Source organism: Zonotrichia albicollis, chromosome 1, assembly GCF_047830755.1.
Source record: "Zonotrichia albicollis isolate bZonAlb1 chromosome 1, bZonAlb1.hap1, whole genome shotgun sequence".
Lineage (NCBI taxonomy): Eukaryota > Metazoa > Chordata > Aves > Passeriformes > Passerellidae > Zonotrichia > Zonotrichia albicollis.
The window spans coordinates 48,247,458-48,264,475 of record NC_133819.1 but is presented as its reverse complement, the minus strand read 5'-3'; positions in this window follow the sequence as shown (position 1 = coordinate 48,264,475).

Here is a 17,018-nt window from a genome sequence, read left to right as displayed (position 1 = left end):
CTTTCTCCTGCTGTTCTGGAGTGACAGACATGTAATGTCACATAAACACCCAGCTATCAGTGCTTCTCCCTTCCTGCAGATTCTTTCTTTAGTAATTCTTTGCCCTCAAAATAAGCACCAACTGAAAAAAAGAAGAAATAAACTGAGGTTTTTTTAATTTGAGAATCTAGGTGGATTCTTCAGATACACCTCAGGTATTTTGTCAAAAAAAATCTTATTTGGTATTTAATTAACATGCTCTTTGGAATAATCTCCTTCATGCTACTTTCTCTTGAACTTTTTTGTTCTGTGGTGCTTTCCTCTGTCATATTCTCATTTTCCTACAAGAGCAAGAATTTTGTATTATAACAATTAAGAAAAAAATTGTACATTATTTAATTCATTTTATTTTATAAAACCAGACTGCCTACAAGTTGCCAATATGCTGTGATGTGATATTTCCTGCTAATCTGTCTATTTCCAGAATTGGTAGATTTTATATTGAAGTAATTTTGGGGTTTTTTTTCTGGGAGGGAGGAGGCAGGAAGGGTGATTTTTTGTTGTTTTTTTTTGAGATTCCCTTTTATCATGATCTCAATTTCTGTATCTATTTAACTCAGTGGGATATCCTGAGCAGTGGGATTCTCCAGAACTGAGTGCATCATGGAAACCTGTACTGGCAGCAGAAAACCAGCAAGTGGCATTAACTGCATTGGAAGAGACTGGGAAGGGGTGAGTGGAGAGGCAGCAGCTCTGGCACCTGGAAATGGGCATCCCTCAAAAACACACAAGTCATGAGTAATGGTGCAACAACAGTTTGATATTACCTGTGGATGCAACTCCTTTCTATAGCAAATTTGAAATTACCCTTCAAAAAAAAACAAACATCAGGGTAAAAATGTAGGTGTCTCAGTAGTAAGGCTTGAGGAAATTATTATTTTTTTCTGTTTGCTAAGGGACTCTCTCTCTGCATATATATATTGTTCACATGATAAGACAGTGATTTTGAAAATAACTATAAACCCAAAATAAAATAATGAAGTATGGCTATCCTGTAAACCCATACATTTCTCATCATGCCTTTTTCTGTCATAGAAGAAATTTTACAAATGTTGTTTGAAAAGGTGCCACAGAGTGGCAGTCTCTTTGTTTTTGTGTGGGAAATGTTTCTTCCTTTCTCCTTTTATTCACAGTCTGTGTGTATGTTAAATTTTGCTTTTCTCACTTTCTGGTGCTCTTTATCTTTTGACTTTAGATTGTATTTTTATCATCCTTTTATATCTTTCAGGTTCTAGAATCCATGCTGCCTCACTGGATTTCAAGCTGGATAGTTTTGATTCATGTATGCATAGTTTTGTCTTCTGAAGTTTTCTTTTGAGTCAAAGTTCAGTTATAACTGAAAGAAGGATTAGCTTTTTTTTTTTTTTTTTTTTTAATTGATCTGTAGCCCATGTTTAACTATAGGTTCTGGCTTGCCTTTAAATATTTATTTGTGACTCATTGAAATGCTTATTTTACTAGTAACTTCATTCTGCTTAACCAGGCTTTCTGTCATCAATCATGCTGCCTGTTCAGCCAGAAGAGAAAAATGCAAAGAATGATAATATTACAGTAGCACTGATGTGCATTTCCAGAGCTTTAATAGGATAAGTGTCAGCACTGATCCACTTCAACATCATCCACTGCAACAATACTGAGAAGCAGAGGAGGAAGACAGCCGAGCTGGTTGACATTTATGTATGTCTCTTATGCATGATCAAATTAGCATTTGGTCCCAGTTGAAAGCAGGAGTATATAAAGGAGAGGATTATGTGAAGTGAAGATTACTACTCTAAACACAGCACTTACTAATGTAAAGCTATGAATGGAGGACTACCTTTCTGTGAGAAAGGACAGAAGGACTGATGCAGACGTGAGAATTCACTGTGTAGCTTTCTAGCTGACTAACTAACCATTCAGAAAGAGAGATGGGGAGGGAAAAAAAATTCTTAAAGCATCTCAATGAAGCAATTAAATTACAACTCAACTCTGACTCTCATCTCCTTGGTTTTGCAGACTACTTTTATTTTTAAATATAGTCACTGATTTCGAGCATATCTTGACTCTACCTGCTAGGCAACTTGATTGCTGTGATCAGTGATCAATATTGAGGAACTCGAGACCAAATTCCATCTCTTCACCAGCTTCAGTGTTATGTGAATAATCTAATTTATGAATTCTGCATAGCTCCTTTCAAGGATTGTACTGTCCACTGCAGCTCTCTTACTGCAAACAATTCTAAAAGAATATTAAAAAGGATAATGAGGCCATGAGTAGCAAATTGTAAAGCACTGAAAATTAGGCCAGTTAGGCAATTTACAATAATTAGTAATGTGAAGGACAGAAAGCTTGAGTGTTTGATCTGGGAATGTCAGAGGGGTGGCCTCTCAGTTTGGTTCTTTAAAGCCAAGAATGGCTGGAGATGGGGTGGGGTCCAGAAGTAAAACAGAATAAGGCAAATGTCTGGACTCTCTCGGTGGTTGTAATGACAGATTGGTGAGTTCAGATGTTAATTCTCCTATTTATCTGAAACCCGTATTTTTGAGAGGGCTAGACTGCCTGCTGAAAGTACCCAGCTCTTCAAGATAACTGGCTCAAACTACACAGATATCTTTTGAGTGGCCACAGCAGCAGTAAGTGACTTTGTGACGAATGGGAAGTTTAAACGGGGAAAAACAGGGAGAGATAACACCAGCCACAGAGTGATTCATTACAGCTGAATGGAAAAAAAGATTTTTTTAAACCTTGTCTAATCTTTTTTAAAAACACGCTGTTAAATGTTATGCACTGGTGATCTTTTTCACAGTGTGCTTTCTGACCAGTAGATTAGTTGACATAATTGGTTTGTGGTGACTCCACTGGTATGAGGGGTCTTCTCTATTGTGGGTGGGATTTTTGTGGTGTCTGTGAGAGGTAATGAAATGTAATCTGCTCAGAGGCCAGCTCAGCTCTTGGTGAAGAACCTTACAGCCCTTCTTTAAAACCAAAATGTTGGAAGCATAGAAACTACACAGGCAAGTTTGAGAATTTCACTTGGTGGTTAGGCTATGTAAGTAAGTAGACTAAGTAGTAAGAAACACATTTGAAAGCTTGTAAGATGCTTTCTGAGAGGCTGACAAGTGGGCAGGTACAACAGAGCATGGTGAAGAGAAACGGAAGACAGTGCTGATGAGCAATCTCACTTGAGTCTTTCATGGCACTAAGCCAAAGAAAATATCACAATAGCACCAAGCACCAAAGTTCTGTTAAACAAGTTTGTAAAATAATTACATCAACAAGGCTTCTAATGGTGTCACATTTTGAGTCATCTAACATAAATTATTGTGGTATCAAACATACAAAGCAGTAGTTGGAAAACATGTCTGAGTGACTTGAGTTAATAATGGCATTGTTTCAAAATTTCATAATGTGATGCTTTTCGTGCTGTCACAGCTATTTGCCTGTGCACATACAACATTCTGCACAATAAAACTTGTGTACCACTTAGCATGACAAAGCTGAAGGCTTTTTTTTCTTTGTGACATTGCAGGAAAAACTACTTAATAAAAGAGAAGTCAAGTCAAAAGAAATAGTTATGTGGCTGCGTTCCCAGTTGTTAGACTGCTTGTTACCTTTTTAATTAAAAAACAGGTGTCATTAGGTGTTGTGGTGTGTTGCAATATCCTGTTTTACCTTCTCCCTTCCCCCTCGCCCCTCGCTGAGTGTGCCCTGTCAATCAGGCTAACATACCAGCAAGGCGTCGTGTGATAGGTGTCCCTAGTCCCTTGAGACCCTGCCCCTTCACCTGGTTGGTGACTCACCTGTCCCCTCCCCTTCCCCTGTCCTGAGCTTAAAATGTGAATGAGACCATGTGGCGCCATTCTGTTACCAGCAGTGGCCCAGTGCAGACGTATCTGTACTCATGGAATAAACATCTGGCTACCTTCTAGCAGAATCCGCTCCCTTCTTTTCTTCACCATCGCCAGAAGCTCTCCCCTGAGGTAAACGGAGTCCTGTCTTGTGCCCCGCTGCACTCTGCCGCCAGCCAAGGTATCTTTGAGGTATAACACCGCAGAGCTGCCTGTGGCCCAGCAGCGAAGGTCAGAACTGGCCTAGGCACCATCTAACTGGTTATATTGGGATACATATTCCAATATATTGGCGTCCCTGTGGGTGGCTCGACCCTGAGCCGGAAAACGGACTCGCAGTTCCTCAGAGAAGCTTCTGCCAGCCGTGCATCCAGCTGAAAGGAGCCTGGCTTCAAGACTCCCAGCTAGAGACTTTGGGAATACTCCCAGAAAAAGTTTCGTGGACTGTTCGGCGCCTTTGGAAAGCCCTGCTTCATTGTGGTTAACAGATTTTCCAGAGGAAGAAAAGGGCAGCCTCTCTTGCACCCAGAGAGAGGTCCTTTTCCGGTGGAGACCTGCCTGCCTGTACCCAGCCTACAGCTTCCAATTCACGTGAGTATCTCTGCTTTCGGTAGAGCAGAAGCTCAAAAACAGACTCTGCCGCGAGTTCTGTTCCTTTTTTGCCTTTGCATTTTGGCTGCGCAGCCCCACAGACGAGAATTCATAGCGTTCTAGTTTAGCTTTCCTGCTGCGTGTTTCACTGTTTTTTAGAATTCGCGCCGGAGCGGGATCGCTCTCTGCCCTTCCCCCCCCGGCTCAGCAGCGTGTTCAGACACGTGTTAGGAGATTTTCTTTCTCTTTCTCTTTGCGGGAGAGGGGGGGGCTCTCTTTCCACGTGGCCGGGGGACCTGCGGGGGTCGGGAGTGCTCTGCACACGCGGCGGCGGGGGGGGGGGCGTCCCGGTTTCGGCTGCCACGTGGAGTAGTTGCTGTCTCTGCTCCGCGGGAGTGGCTGCTGCATTCCACCGCGGGGGAGGCTTTGTTTCTGCCTCGGCTCGGCAGGGCGTGTCCCAGCTCCCTGCTGCTGCTGCCCGGGAATTTTAAAAGCAGTATATACAGCTGCATTGTGAAGCTTTTGTCTGCTCGTTATCGCTTTCTATCTGTGGTTTTTTTTTAGAAATTGGTAGCTGATTTTAGCTTTGTTTTTGGTCAGGCGGGATTAAGTACTTTGCTTTTTAACATGGGTTCCAAACTTAGCATTGTACAAAGGGGAGTGTATTATGATATTGTTAGCATTTTAATCAAGAGTAATGTGAAATTCTCTAAAGGAAAATTGAAACAGTTTATAAGATGGCTTTTTCTGCAGTTCCCAAACATTTCCCCTGAAGAAATCCACAATATTCAATTCTGGGATAAAGTTGGGAATGAATTGATAACCTTAGGACAATCTGGCAAATTACCCTCAGCTAAATTTGTGTTCTGGAGTTTGCAAATTCGAACAGCATTGCTCAAACAAAAGGAAATGGAGAAAAAGCCAAATGTAAAGCCATGTGCCTCTGCTCTCCCTGTTCCTCCCTCTCCCTCTAAAACCCCTAAACCTCTTTCCCCAAAAAAATCCCGAGCACGTGTTAGTTTTTCGGAGAGCAGTGATGTCCAAAATGGCCCCCAGTCCCTAGGGGGTCCACAAGATGGTGGATGCCACGTGGCATCTTCCCAAACCTGGTCTTCTTCTTCCCAAAATCCTCTTAAGCATTCCAAAATTCCATCCCCATCCCCCTCTCCTCCTGTTCCTCGTGACACCTTTCCCCCTCCCCCCGCCTTTCCTGCAGTACCCTCAGCTCCGCCCCTTTACTCCTCCCAGGGGGCGGCCGCTGACGTGATGTCACCAGGCGTCCCCGCCCCTTGTTCCCACGGTTTCCCCGCCCCTTGCCGGCTCCCTTTCCCCGCCCCCTCCCCGGGTTCCCACGGTGGGGACACACCCACTGCCTGTCCCCAAACCTGTAGCTGTGATCCCAATGCTTCTGATTCAAGGGATACAGAGCAGGGGACAGCAGACCCAATGCATGGTGCCATGTTGTCGCTAGCTCCTGTTATATTTCAGCCTGCAGCTCAAGCTGGAGCAGCCCCAACTGCTAATTGGAGTTCTTTTGGACGACAATTGATTAAAGAGATCTGTAAATCTCATAAAGAATATGGTGCATACAGTCCATATTTCCGTGGCCTTTTAAATTCTGAATTAAGTAGGACTGTTGTGGTTCCACATGATTTAAAACAAATTTTTTCATGTCTCATGACATCCACGGAATTCAAATTATGGGAATCAGCATTGAAACAACTGCTAAAAGATGCTCTCCCAAGCTTACAGGCTGATCCAAACACAGCAAAAGACAACAATGGTAACCCCATTACTATTGACCACCTCTGTGGTGAGGGTCAATGGTCTTCTCCCTCAGTCCAAGCTGCTGCAATTCCTGCAGAAACACTTGAGAAAGTAAAGGAAGCAGCTGAAAAAGCATTCTTTTCCCTCCAACCTGAGGGGCCTTTTGAGCCCTATAGTAAAATCAAACAACTACCATCAGAGCCTTTTGTGAAATTTGTAGAAAGGCTAACTAGAGCCATTGAAATACAGGTTAAAAAGGAAAATGCAAGGGAAGCAATTTTAGAAGAAATAGCGTTTACAAATGCAAACGAACAGTGTCGAGCAGCAATCCTGAGCCTTCCTATGGAACCTTCCCCTACATTAAAAGATATGCTTCTAGTCTGTAACAGGAAAGTGCCTCTGATGAGTGTTGCTGAAGACTCCAGACCAAGGCTGCTGCCAAGACCACCTCAGCGTGTTGCTGTTGCCAGCCCTGCACCTTCTCTTTCAGCACAGCAGTACCCTGGGCAGCAGCGGAGACCGGCAATGGTTGAGCCCACTAAACCATGCCTGCTTTGTAATAAGCTAGGACACTGGAGTAACCAGTGCCCCCTGAAAAGGGAATTTGATGAATTTAAAAATAGCAGGGGAGGAGAACTGCAAGCCCTCCCTGGGGGTCAACAACAAAAAAACGAAGAATAAAGCGCCAGCCTGCCAGGCGTGCAGACATAAAAGGAGCAGGCCAAGAGAATAAGGGTAGCAAAATAAATCAAGCGCGCAATAATATTAACATTTGTGTAAGTGAAGCAGGTGCTTCAAAGACCAAGTCTGCTAGTCCACTGTTGAAAGTGAAACAAAATAACCTTTGTTGTGATTTAAGTGATTCTGTATTAACCGCATCTTCTGTCAATGAGCCTTACAGGTTGCAGCTGACAGAGTCACTCCACCTGAAGGACACTGACTGGCATATTGTCTCTGTAAATCCTGAACAGAAAGGTACTTGGAACCAAATTCGTTGTAAGTACATCATCACTGGGGACAAAAACACACCACAAGAGATCGAAATTGCTCCAGGAATAACAACATCAGATCCCAAGCAATTTGTTCTCAGCCTGCACTGTTTCCACCCACCCCTGTTTCTTCCCAAGGGACAAATTGTTGCTCAAGCTATCCCTGTGCCATCTTTACCTGAAAATGTCGATAAACAAGGGCCCACAGTCGCCCGGGTCCAAGTTATTGGGACAGATAAACCCAAATTGTGGTGCAATGTCAGTGGGGGTGGGGAGTCTAAACGCATTGAGATGCTTGTAGACACAGGTGCAGACTGCACAGTGATTCCAGTACAAGACTGGCCAGCACACTGGCCTTTACAAAATGTTGCTGGTCACCTTCGAGGTGTAGGAGGTCTGCAATTGGCAAGGCAATCCAAAAGCATTATTCAATTTGAGGGTCCAAACGGACAATTGGCAAATATCCGTCCATTTGTGTTAGATTATTCAGAACCTTTGTTAGGGAGAGATTTAATGGCCCAGTGGGGTGTCACAATTAATATTCCAGACTCTCCACAGCATTTTTGTGCAGCAGTCATTAAACAACAGCGCCCCACCCAAAAACTTAAGTGGAAAACAGACGAACCAGTTGATGTGAAACAGTGGCCACTCAGTAAACAAAAAATAAAGGTGCTTGAGGAACTAGTAGAAGAGCAACTAAGAAAGGGCCACATTGTGGAGACCATGTCCCCATGGAACTCTCCAGTGTTTGTCATCCAAAAAGCTGACAAAAAGAGGTGGCGACTTCTCTGTGACCTCCGACAAATTAATAATGTAATTGAAGATATGGGTTCTCCCCAACCTGGTATGCCATCCCCAACAATGCTTCCTCAAGATTGGAAATTAGCTGTTATTGATATTAAAGATTGTTTTTTCCAAATCCCATTGCACCCTGATGATGCACCGCGTTTGGCATTCTCTGTCCCTTCTATCAATTCAGAAGCTCCTATGAAAAGGTACCATTGGACCGTTCTTCCTCAGGGCCTAAAGGTATCTCCAGCTATCTGCCAGTGGTATGTCTCTTCCCTGCTTTCCCCAGTTCGTGCAGCCGCAGAGAAGGCCATCATCTACCATTATATGGATGATATCCTTGTGTGTGCCCCCAATGATGATTTACTAACACATGCGCTTGACCTAACGATCGATGCATTGATTGTTGCAGGGTTCGAGCTCCAGGAACAGAAAATTCAAAAGATGCCACCTTGGAAGTATTTGGGCTTAGAAATTGGAAATAGGACCATTGTTCCTCAAAAACTAGAAATCAATCCAAGGATCAAGACCCTTGCGGATGTCCACAAGTTGTGTGGGTCTTTGAATTGGGTAAGACCGTGGCTTGGTCTGACTAATGAAGACCTTGCCCCTCTTTTCAATTTACTGAAAGGGGGAGAGGACCCAGGTGCTCCTAGGTCTATTACCCCAGAGGCACGGAAAGCTCTAGAAAAGGTTCAGATTGCAATGTCCACAAGACAGGCCCACCGATGCCGGCCTGATCTGCCATTCAAATTTATCATCCTAGGTAAGTTGCCACACCTCCATGGAATTATTTTCCAGTGGGAGGAAAAACAAACACCTAAGGCAAAGGGCACACCAAAAAAGGACCGGGACCAGAGGGACTCTCTCTTGATCATAGAATGGGTTTTCCTCAGTCACAAAAGGTCCAAGAGACTGACAAAGCCTCAGGAACTGGTAGCAGAACTGATCCGGAAAGCAAGGACCCGGATCAGGGAGCTAGCAGGATGTGATTTTAAGTGCATTCACATTCCAGTTGAGTTAAAATCAGGTCAAAATACTATGAAAATACTGGAACAATTGTTTCAAGAAAATGAAGTGTTGCAGTTTGCTCTGGATTCCTACTCAGGACAATTTTCGGTAGCACGGCCCGCTTGCAAATTGTTTGAACAAGATGTTCAATTTACTTTAAAATTAAGAACTGCTCTAAGTAGGAGACCTTTAAAAAGGGCTCTAACTGTCTTTACAGATGCGTCCGGGAGGTCCCACAAGTCCGTTATAACTTGGAAGGATCCTCATACCCAGCAGTGGGAGACGGACATTGCTGAGGTGGAAGGTTCACCTCAGGTTGCTGAATTGGCTGCGGTTGTTAGGGCTTTTGAAAGGTTCTCAGAACCATTTAATCTGATTACAGACTCTGCATACGTGGCAGGAGTAGTATCCAGAGCAGATCAAGCAATACTGCAAGATGTATCTAACATTGCACTTTTTGAATTGCTCTCAAAACTGGTAAAGTTAGTCACTCACCGAGAGCAACCCTTTTATGTGATGCATGTCAGGTCACACACTGACTTGCCAGGGTTTATCGCTGAAGGCAACAGAAGGGCAGATGCTCTTGCTGCGCCTGCAGTGATGGCCACTCTCCCAAATGTTTTTGAACAGGCAAAAATCAGCCACCAGCTTTTCCACCAAAATGCACCTGGCCTGGTTCGCCAGTTTAACATCACTCGAGAACAGGCCAAAGCGATTGTGGCCACGTGCCCAAATTGCCAACAACATGCACTCCCTACAGTGAGTACGGGAGCAAACCCAAGGGGACTGAACAGTTGTGAACTGTGGCAAACAGATGTAACACACATACAGGTTTTTGGACGGCAGAAATATGTTCATGTTAGTGTAGATACCTTTTCTGGAGCGGTCTATGCTTCTGCCCACACAGGAGAATCATCTATTGATGCTATTAAGCACCTCTTACAGGCCTTTTCTTTCATGGGCATCCCCAAGGAGCTGAAAACTGATAATGGGCCTGCTTATAAATCCAAGGAATTCGGGAGCTTCCTGCAGCAATGGGGAGTAGAGCACAAAACTGGCATCCCCTACTCCCCTACAGGTCAAGCCATTGTAGAAAGAACTCACCGTGATATTAAAAGGGTCCTGGACCAGCAACAACAGGTTCTGAAGGTAGAACCTCCCCACATTCGGTTATCCAGGGCACTATTCACAATCAATTTTCTGAATTGTTCTTTTGACAGCCTGAACCCACCCATCCTACGCCACTTTGGGGGGAACAGTCACAGGTTGATGAAAGAAAAACCTCCAGTTTTAGTAAAGGACCCTGAGACTTGGAAAATGGTGGGACCTTACAAATTGGTTACTTGGGGACGTGGATACGCCTGTGTGTCCACCCCCTCTGGTTTAAGGTGGGTTCCTTCCAAATGGGTAAAGCCCTATGTTCCCAAAGTCTCAGAGAAATCTGCAGAAGCACCCCAGGTTGCTCACGCTGCCTGGAGAAGAAAACGCCGCGCACGTTCTCTGGAGGAAATTCCATTTAAGCCTCCTATCTGGAATAGTTTGTAATATATGTTTGTCTCAAGTTTTTGTACCAGTTTAGATCCCACTGTTCGTGTATAGCCTCGAGACGTCATGAGACCGAGCCTGCTTCTCGTCCTACTCGTGATCATCCCACCTGCAATCTCCTACATAGTACTGCAGCCCAAACCACATATGGACTACCTCGATAAAGGTTCTCAGACATCAACAGAGAAACTGACAACGAGCTGAATGGACTTTTCAATGGCTGGGGACTCTCGGGCTGGTTGGGATCTATTCTGAAAACTGTAATTTTAGTGCTGTTTATTTTAGTTGTAGTTATTGTAGTTTTTAGCATTGTTTTTGGAGTAATCAGACGCATGGTTCTCAAGTTAATCTCAAGCTCATCTCCCCCTCCTGAGGTCTACCATTTGGAAGCCCTCAGTGCTCCAGTGGATGACCTAGAGGCCTCAGTAGAATCATTCTGCACCATAAACACAGCCCTCTTCTTTTTAAACAAAACTAGGGGGAGATGTTGTGGTGTGTTGCAATATCCTGTTTTACCTTCTCCCTTCCCCCTCGCCCCTCGCTGAGTGTGCCCTGTCAATCAGGCTAACATACCAGCAAGGCGTCGTGTGATAGGTGTCCCTAGTCCCTTGAGACCCTGCCCCTTCACCTGGTTGGTGACTCACCTGTCCCCTCCCCTTCCCCTGTCCTGAGCTTAAAATGTGAATGAGACCATGTGGCGCCATTCTGTTACCAGCAGTGGCCCAGTGCAGACGTATCTGTACTCATGGAATAAACATCTGGCTACCTTCTAGCAGAATCCGCTCCCTTCTTTTCTTCACCATCGCCAGAAGCTCTCCCCTGAGGTAAACGGAGTCCTGTCTTGTGCCCCGCTGCACTCTGCCGCCAGCCAAGGTATCTTTGAGGTATAACACCGCAGAGCTGCCTGTGGCCCAGCAGCGAAGGTCAGAACTGGCCTAGGCACCATCTAACTGGTTATATTGGGATACATATTCCAATAATTAGGTACTTGAAAGAAAGGCAGCTGCATGCTGGACTGCAGATAAATCCAGAAATGTTACACATACCCTGCTGCAGATTTGCTGCAGGGCAACAGATATTTCTTCACCTGTGAAATTAATGTGCTGTGGGATCTTGTGCTAGCTTTCATCATCATCAGTGGATCAGGCTGTTAGCACCACTTCTGCATTACTTCCAGCAGAGTTTATATTGATGGAAATGAAATGTTTTAAAATACAGCTGTGAGCTTCTAATTTCCATCAATATTACAAACTGCTCACATTTTTCTTAGACAAACTGTGAGGACCTCTTGCCTTTTCCAGTCTCAGAGTATCAATATTATAACAATTGGCCTCGAAAATTCTGACATCTCTGGTGGTCACCACAGCCTATAGTTTCAATGCACAGCCACCTGGGTCTGATGCAAATCCTTTCTTGTTTGGCACATAGAGATTATATCAATCCAAAGCAAGAAGTTCACCTAGAGAATGTGCACCTTTTGGAGGTGGTTGCTCATTTGGTCTGGTGACATAATCTGCACCACATTAGGATGTCCAAGAATGCTGCCAGGGATCCACAGCAGTGCCATTCATCCTGATCACTGTCACTTCTTTCCCTGCAATAAGAAAATAATCAATCATCACTGCCACAAGTAGGTCCATAGCTGCAGGCTGCTCCGTGTGAAAACATGAAGCTAAAGTCAAAGACTGACAAGGCTACTGTGTGAAACTCTGACATTTCAGTTCCCACTGAGAATTTAATGGTAGATATTTCTCTGTAGCTCTCAGAAAACTCTGAAATAATTCTTTTTTGGTGATGAAAATTGAGATTCTGTTCTTGCCAGCAAACTGTATCAATGTTTGAATGATTTAAGTGTGTTAATATTTGTGCCATTTAGTCTCTGCTGGCACCAGCACTGTTACCATGCAGACCTGCTGATCACTTCCTTCCTGATGCGAGGGCATGAGGTCCAATACACCCAGCTTGCACCTGTGTTTTAGACATAGAGAAAAACAGACTTGCAAAATGTCTGCTTTGCCTGAACATTCAGTGAGAGTGCTTGGTGTATTAGCACATCATGGGTAAATACTCTCCAAACTCAGTACAAGCACCAGGCAAGTGATTTACTGGCATCTCTTGCCTTCTTTCCAGATATATGTATAATTTCTGAGACGCACCACCTTCATATGTTGAGAATCTCTGGTGGGTCCTGGCATTTTGATGGATGGGAAGAGGAAGTCTAAGCATCAGACAGGAAAAACTAAGCACATCAGAATAGGGGATGGATCATTGCTTGTCCTTCTTCCCATTGCTGGAACAGAGCCATCATGCAGCTGGAACTGCTTGGGCTTTGGTTCATCCTGAGCCAGCCTGGAGCTGTGTAAGGCAGAGCACTGTGATAGCAGTACTGCACACATCCATACATATTTTTCACATATTTTTCTGACTGGCTAGAATCCATCTCATTTATTACTCTGAAAGTGTGTTTTGTTGGTTCTGCTAGCTGCTTATACACCCATATTCCCACTGCCTTCCCTCCCAGGAACATGTGCCCAGCTATGTTCCACTGGCCAGCTGGCAGCACCTTGTGAAATGCTCCTACTGCAAGGATATTGCTCACCAGACAACAAAGGCAGGGTCTTACCCTTAGCAGGAAGGAATGGGGGATATTTTATTCTGGTTTTACAGGAGGAGCCGATGATCCAAAACTTGCTGGATTGCAGCTGTGTGTAGATTTTATAGGTGGGAAGCCCTGTGGACTCTCTTCTAACTTAAAAACTCAGCAAAACACGCCAAGACCTAGCTTACCTAGCTGTGTGCCAGAAGAGGGTTTCTGAAGTCCAGAGCTCATGGCTTTACAGCCTGATGACTGGCACAACCAGTACCTATTAGGTGCTTGAATCAGGCCACCTCCTTACTCCTCCCTGGCTCCTCAAGTTGCTCCTGCACCACAATTTCCCCAGGCAGAGGTATCCCAGGCACAGGGCTGTGCTCCATGTCTGGATTACAGTGATGCTGCTGGTGTGGAAGTGCCTCCATGCCACCTCGGCTGAAGCCTCATCTGATGGCAACTGCTCAGGGAAACGCCAGCCCATGGAGACTGTTCAGTGTCTGTTACCTGCTGGCAGAAAACCTGGGATGCTTTGATCAGATCCCTGCTGGCTCATGCAGTGTGGGTGTGCAGGAACAAAGGTGAGCTGACAGCTTTTTCCCAGGAGCAATTTCATGAGGAGCTCTCCACTGCAGAAGTAGGTGTAGAGGATGTATTGCTTTCTTATTAGATTATTATTCTGTCTGATCAGACAAGATCTGATTAAAAAATTTTATTCCATCTGATAATGAGAGGAGAGCATTCCTTTTTAATTGAATTCCTTTTCAAGCTCTGTGAGTGCTAGTAGGAGAAAAATTCTAGAAGAAAACTAATGGAATTTGTTATCCTTATACTTAAAAATAGAGATATTCTGATTTCAGAGGCGATTTCAGAGGGCATTTCCATTCCTGCAAGGGCAATCCATGGTTTTGGTCTACGAAGACTCTCCTAAAAATGTCTTTAATATGTCCCTTGCATTTCATCTTTCAGCCACCTCTATTTGTCAGATAGCAATTGTGGTCTATTTTTGGTCCCTCAAATTTTGTTAGCATACTTCAGAGACACATTTAAAGCAGCTTCTTTTCTTTTTTGGTCTTTTTATCTATTTCTCTCTTGCTCTCTCTTAACTTCTTTGTCATTTTAAATAATAAACAAGTAGATTGTATGAGTTACACTATTCCTTCCTTTCCCATTCTCCCTTGCATTGTTTTATCTTGAATTTTAATGGCCTAGCTTTTACAATTGAGCTGTTTCTCTTTTGTAAAACCTAAGATTTTGTTGGTTTTGTTGTCTCAGTTTTGCAGACTTCTAATAGTTCCTTCCTCTATGTGATTCTAATCTTGCTCTAATGCTTCACATGCAGATACTGCTGTTATTTTGTAAATTATTCTCATATTTATTGCTCCTGTCAGAGGAATCTACCATCAAGGCTGTTCAGGTATTTCTACCAAGAGCCCCTGCTTTTGCACAAAGATTATCTTGTGAGTCAGAGGACTATGTCCATTCCATATGTACATTATGGATCTTAGACCAAAGCTTTTGAGTTTAGACGGTTGAATGGTAGGAACCTTCTTAAACTGCAGATGGCACATCTGTGGGCAGACACCAGGTTGAGTAAGAGTTTTTGTCAACCAAGTAAGCTTTAAAGCTGTATAAATCTGAAAAGCGATTGTAATCACACTGTAACTTTGGTGTAAGGCAATGGCTCTCAAACTTTACACTCTCCAACTTCCTCCTGCCAGAACTTGGTTGGCAACAAATCAAATAAGTCAAGCATTAGGGTAACCAGTAACGGACTAGCTTGAGTCTAGAAACCAGGAAAAATCACACTGAACTTTCTGGTGCTCAGTAAGATTGGTTTCCCACCTTACTGAGAAACAAAAAGTATTTCACCAAACAGATGAGAAGGAAAGGAAAACAGACAATGAGAAGATGAACAATGTGCCATATGATACCAAACCACTCATCTTTAAAGGGGGTAATAGCTACTTACAAAGGGCTCCTTGTTCAGGTATTCTGAAGAACCACAGACTAAATCCATGTTTTCAGCTGGGATGGACTTAATTTTCTTCTTAGTAGCTAATGCAGTGCTGTGTTTTGAATTTAGGATGAAAATAATGATGATAACACACTGCTGTTTGGGTGTTGCTGAGTAGTGCTTGTCCGAAGTCAAGGACTGCTCAGTGTCTCATTCTCTGCCAGGTGCACAAGGAGCTGTGAGGGAGCATGGCCAGGACAGCTGGCCTGAAGTGGCCAAAGTGACATTGCACAGCATAGACTGCCATACTCAGTATGTACATAAACTGGAGACTGTTGGCTGGAAGCCCCCTGATTGCTGCTGGGGGACAGGCTGGGCACTGATCAGCAGGTGATGAGCAATTGGATTGTGCATCATTTGCTTCTCTTGGGTTTTATCTCTCTCTCTCCCTCTGTATCTCTCTCTCCCTCCTTTTCATCACAATTATTATTTTTATAATAATATTTAGTATTATTAGCAACATTATTATATTTTATTTATTTTATTTTATTTTTATTTTTATTTTAATTATTAATCTATGTTTATCCCAACTCACAAGTTTTGCCTTTCTTCTAATTCACCTCCCCATCCCAAGGGGAGAGAGGGGGAGGAAGGTGAGTGAGCAGCTGTGTGGTACTTGGTTGCCAGCTGGGGCTAAACTACACACACACACATGGTAAGTCATTAGATGTGATCATCTGTTATAAAGCAAAAAGTGGAACATAGGTTGCACAAAGATATTTTGTTCATCAGCCTAAAATTTTAAAAGGTTTTCACTAATCTAGTAGAAACTTCTGCTGATGTTACTCTTCTCAGGGAGTCAGCGGGTAAAATGTATGGAGAAGGGGGAAATTTGAGATGAAAAACACTGGTAGTTCTCATGTGCCATTTGTCTGAAAATTTATTTCTCCTTTGAAGGGTTCTATGGGCTAGGGGGAAATAAAAGTGCCTTCTTACAGATAGGCATGTTTTTAGTGTGGCTGTAGAAAGTAGCAGTAGAACTCAAGCAGGGAAGTTCCTGGTGACTTACGTTGCACAGCCTCGTTTATGGGACAGGCACCACCAGCCTGTGCCCTGACATTTCGTGCTTTCACAGCACAGTCAAAAGACACTGAAAGAGACACCAGGAGCAGGAGATGAGTCTGAGTCATCTTGATGTTCCTCATTGTGGAAAAGCCTCTTTCTGAATTTGTTTCTTCATTTGCTCTGTCCGGGATACACAAGCAGTCACCCACTTAGGTGAAGTTTTGGAAAAGGGGCTGGAATGATAATGCAAATGGAAAAACAAAATGTGGAGCTTGTGAAAATTCCCCTTCCAGCTTTATCCAGTAGAAAGACTTTTCTCCTGCTGGTTTCCATTTTGCAACATTTCAGAGGGGGTTTCCGCAGATAGAGGATATGAAAGTGAGAGAGGAAGAATTGCTGCAGGATGTGGACTTAGTAAAAATATGCCTGAAGCATTTTTATCACATCTTTGAGTAAATTGTTGTGGTGTGTAAGAATACATCCCTGGGTTTGAGGCTTCTGCCAAGCAGAGTATGAAAATAAGGTAGCATGTATTTTATGCTATTTTTTAAATATCATAGAAAGGTTCTACCTTTATCAGTCCTTCCAAATATTTGTGAGAATTCAGGAATGAAACAATCATCATGCAAATCAATGTCTTCCAGTCTATCTCCTGCAGCCTTCCTTCTTCTAACACATTCATCATCTCCGTCCTTGCCTGCCAAGGCATAAAAGCAGAGAGCTGTTGCTAGCACTACTCTTTTGCTAGCATTGAGGCACTGAGAACCCCCATCACATCTTTCCTTGTCAGAAAGAAAATTACTTCCTCTGGAGGCCAGATTTCCCCTCTTCTTCTGTGTGCAAATCTG